Source organism: Heteronotia binoei, chromosome 4 (assembly GCF_032191835.1).
Source record: "Heteronotia binoei isolate CCM8104 ecotype False Entrance Well chromosome 4, APGP_CSIRO_Hbin_v1, whole genome shotgun sequence".
In the NCBI taxonomy this organism is placed as follows: Eukaryota; Metazoa; Chordata; class Lepidosauria; order Squamata; family Gekkonidae; genus Heteronotia; species Heteronotia binoei.
This window is the reverse complement of record NC_083226.1, coordinates 143,686,677-143,691,477: the sequence shown is the minus strand read 5'-3', so window position 1 is coordinate 143,691,477 and position 4,801 is coordinate 143,686,677. Positions and strand designations below refer to the sequence as shown.

Genomic DNA, 4,801 nt, shown 5'->3' with positions numbered 1-4,801 from the left:
AGACAACACATATACACACGCAAAGCCACAAAACAGTCAAATTATGCGTGGTGGGAAGTGCCGTCCAGTCACAGCTGACTTATGGTGACTATAATGTACTGAGAACCAGGACGGTTTGAAGGCAACATAGTTTATTCAGTAGCACATCACAAAGAGAGGGAACACGCGGGCCGGGCCCCGCTTATATACATTACTCGGAACAGCCCCCTCATCCGACCAGGCCAATCCTGGTCAGTCAAACTTCCCACCTCAGATCTTGGTGGGCGGGGCGTCTGGAGAGCTTCATCTGGGGACCCAGGGGTCGCCTTCAGTAGCGGTCGCCATGTAGCCTGACCACTTGTGTCAATACATAACAGTGACCCTGTGGGGTTTTCAAGGCAGGAAACATTCAGAGGTAGCTTGTCATTGGCTGCCTTTGCATAGTAACCCTGGACCCCCTTGGAAGTTTCTAAGGTTACCAGGTACCTCCTGGCCACCAGTGGGGGATGGGGGGGTAGGGTTACCATATCCAGTTTGGGGAACTGCTGGAGATTTAGGAGTGGAGTCTAGGGAGGACAGGAACCTCAGTGGGGTATCATGCCAACAGAGATACCACCCTTCAAAATATCAATTTTCTCCAGGGAAACTGATCCCCATAGCCTGGAGATTAGCTGTAATTCTGGGGGATCCCCAGATCCCACCTGGAGGCTGACATCCCTAGCAGGTCCTCCATCCAAATACTTACCAGAGCCACACTGCTTAGCTTCAGAGATTGACGAGATTGGTGTAGCCTGGGCTATTATAAGAAGTAGTAATAAAGGTTAACCCAACAAACTTATCAAAGACGGGGCCATCTGTCGACCATTTTGAGGTTTCACAATGTCATGAATGAGGAGTGACTACACTATAGAAAGTGCCTGGAAAGCAAATGGATATTAAGTTGCCTGATTCATTACAGAAAATTGTAAAGTCCATCCAGTATTGACCCAATGCATATATAAAGCTTTCTTCAGTGGGTAGCATATTGGCAGACTAAGCACTGTGTTTGGTACCAAAGAAAATGAGTTACATCTCACAGACAGATCATTCATAATTATGGAACCCATGAAGCTGCCTTATACTGAATCAGAATAAGATCAGCATTGCCTACTCTGACTGGCAGCAGTTTTCCAGGGTCTCAGGTAGAAATCTCTCACATCACTTTCTACCAGAACCTTTTTTAAACAGGAGGTGCCAGGGATTGAACCTGGGACCTTCTGCATGCAAAGCAGATGCTCTACCATTGTGCCACAGTCCCTCCCACATGGTCCTTCAGCTGTGAAGCATAATGCCATGAATCCCTGCAGGCACAGTTCCCAGGACAATTCTATCCCTCTCTGCTCAACCACCCTCTTAATATTCTATTCGAAGTTACACATACGTGAACATTCCACAAGGCACCACAGAGACACTTTGCAACATTCTTATAACTTAAAATTTAAAAAGCATTTGTGTTTATGTCCTTGAGCACTTGAAAGACTGAATGACAGCAGCATCAAGATCAGCCACCACCCAAAGGAACAATATTGGTTGAATCTACAGTTTTTATATTTTACTATGCACAAATGATGCTTGGTGCTTTAAAAATAGCCATTAGGGTGTCAGAGAATGGCAGCAGTATGCAAATTTAGACCTAGGAGTTTTATGCTTCAGAATCCCTGCTAACAATGACTGGGACCAGAGAAGGTGAAATCTGCAAAGCTGTGGGCGGAAATAACCGCTTTGTTGACAGGCCAAAGCAGAAGGCTTCATTGTTGTTGTTGGTTTGTTTTTTTCCATTTACAGCCTGCTTTTCTCTCCAATGAGGACCCAAAGCAGTAGGGTTGCCAATCCCCAGTTGGGGGCATGGGATCCCCTAGTTTGGAAGCCCTCCCCCCACTTCAGGGTTATCAGAAAGTGGGGAGGGGGGTCTGCTGGTCACTCCATTATACCATATGGAGACCGATTCTCATAGGGTATAACGGCGAATTGATCTGGAGCTCTGAGGGGGGCTGTTTTTTGAGATAGAGGCACCAAATCTTCACCATAGCATCCAGTACCTCTCCTCAAAAAATCCTCCAAGTTTCAAAAAGTTTGGACTGGGGGTCCAATTCTGTGAGCTCCCAAAGAAGGTGCCCTATCCTTCATTATTTCCAAATGGAGGGAAGGCATTTAAAGGGCTTGCAGTCTTTTAAATGTGGTGGCCAAAACTCCCTCTGGAGTTCAATTGTTCTTGTTGCTTCTGTCTCCTGTGTCCACCCCCAATGTCCCCAGATATTTCGTGAGTCGAACCTGGCAACCCAGCAAAGCAGCTTACACCACCTTCTCTCTTCTATTTAAACTTCACAACAACTCAGTAATGTAGGCTAGATAGGTAGCTGAGGGTTTCCATGAAAGAGTGAGGAGGCTGAACTTGGATTGCTCAGGTCCTAGTTTGATTCTCTTAACTATGATACCAAGCTGTCTTTTACCTAGTAGGGCTCCCAGGGTAAGGTCCATCCATTGCACTTTGGGTGTGCCAGCCTCTACAATTTCCCCAAATGTAGCTAACTCAACTGCTTTATTTCTGGCTGCCAATTCTGCCAGCCAATTCATGCTGCATAGGTATCCCCTTATTTCTTTCTGCATTGGAAGAAAGCTCTAAGTACCATGAGTACTTAGTACTAAGTGAGTACTTAGTACTAAGTACTAAGCTAGGTCACTTGACTAAGTTCCCCCCAGTGTTCCCTCTAAGCTGAGTTAGTGTGAGCTAGCTCACAATTTTTTAGCCTCCAGGTCACACATTTTTTGTCGCAGCTCAGGGAAAATGGCCGTAGAGCAAATTATGTAGTAGCTCACAACCGTAATGCCAGTAGTTCAAACTTTAATGTCAGTAGCTCACAAAGTAGAATTTTTGCTCACAAGACTCCACAGCTTAGAGGGAACATTGGTTCCCACCACCCTTCTGGCCTGATGAGAATCCCATTCACGTTAAGGGAGAATGTTTCTTGTCTTAACCGGACCCTCAATCAGGCTTTATGTAGGCATAATTCAAGAGGAAAGCTCTTAATTGAACAGAAAAACTCAAATAGATTTCAAAGGAATCCCAGTCTCAGCAAAATTTCATTATGTAGTGAAATTAACTTTTTTGTATGTGCAAGAAAGAGAGAGGAGGTTGGGAGGGACAGGATGTTATTAATATGGGTTGATAATGACAGATGAAATTCTTTTTCATCCGCAGCTTGAGATGTCGTTTTTGGATTTTTCCTGGTTGAATTTCCCTTTTATCACAACCTCACATTCTCTCTCTCTCTCTCTTTGGAGAGTTTTAATTAACTTGCAAAGTGTTCTTTCTGTATGAATAAATGATTATGTTATTTATAGCTGCTGTTTTCGCACAAAAAAATCTAGTTGGAATCCTGTTAATTTCTAAAGTGTTAATGATCTGGTTCCCTGTTACAGTAAAAAACACTTGACGTGACATTTTTGCACTGTTTCGTTCTCTTCTGAAGCCCTTCTTAAAAGACTGACAAGGCCTGAAAGGAATGCAGAAGGAAAAGAAAACGATATAAGGTAGAATATCAGTGTGATAGATAAATACAGGCAGATAGACAGGCCCTTCCTACAAAGCTCTTCTACCTGAAGAAAGTCACATCTAACACAATTATCCTTACCTGTTGCAAGAAATATGTATAGTCTTACTTTATGAGAACAATGACTTGAGTACAATAAATTTATTAAGAAAAAGACAGCCATCTAAAACCACTGTCACAGAGTAGAACAGTTTTGAGCATCATCTGAGGTAAGCTTCTCAAAAGAATCCAGATTTTTTAAGGATAGAAAGTAGAAAAAGAAGATGACTGCAGATTTATACCCCACCCTTCTCTCTGAATCAGAGACTCAGAGCAGCTTACAATCTCCTATCTCTCCTATCTGCAGCCTACTGAGCTCCATAAAATGCTGGTCTGGAGGAAGAGGAAACCTTGGGGAATGACATTGGGGGCTGTATTGGGGGGGAGGGGTGTCTGTAAAAATTCCCACTTTCGTCTGGCTCCAACCCATTATGTACACTGAACATAGTAGGGCACCAAAGAAATATGCAAAGATCTCACAAGAGGAAAAGCAGAAAGATTGCTCTTTCTTGGGAAGGATTTGCTTTAATTTTCATTTTATGAAGAAATCCAGGGATAATATAACTGGAATATATGAAATGCTTCACAAAAAAATTATGTTTTATGTGTCATCCCTGGATCTTAAAATCATTTCATTATTTCAATCTAACTCTTATTCCTCTGGTGCCAGAGGAATAAGAGTTAGTTTGGTGTAGTGGTTAAGTGTGCAGACTCTTATCTGGGAGAACCGGGTTTGATTCCCCACTCCTCCACTTGCACCTGCTGAAATGGCCTTGGGTCAGCCATAGCTCTGGCAGAGGTTGTCCTTGAAAGGGCAGCTGCTGTGAGACCCCTCTCCAGCCCCACCCACCTCACAGGGTGTCTGTTGTGGGGGAGGAAGGTAAAGGAGATTGTGAGCCGCTCTGAGACTCTTCGGAGTGGAGGGCGGGATATAAATCCAATATCTTCTTCTTCTTCTTCTTCTTTTAAATCTCTTTTCCTATTCTAGAAGGATAAATGCACAGTGGGGTGGCGATGGTGGTAACAAGGTATCGTCATTTCATGAATAGAATATGGGCAGACAAGAAGAAGAAAGCTGTGTCCTTAAAGAAGAAGGTAGAGAAGTTTGCTTTACTCACACACTGTACAAATAAAGTAGAAAACAGTTGTCTGCGGAGTCTAAATTGAGATATCTGAAAATGTGTTGATTTCCC

The 4,801-nt window shown here is 43.4% G+C and overlaps 1 non-coding gene across 1 annotated transcript; it reads right to left on the bottom strand.

Moving 5' to 3' along the window:
* Positions 1-1,204: 1,204 nt before the first annotated feature.
* Positions 1,205-1,279, bottom strand: TRNAA-UGC (transfer RNA alanine (anticodon UGC)). Its single transcript has one exon. It is a non-coding gene; the product is annotated as a tRNA-Ala (tRNA).
* Positions 1,280-4,801: the final 3,522 nt, after the last annotated feature.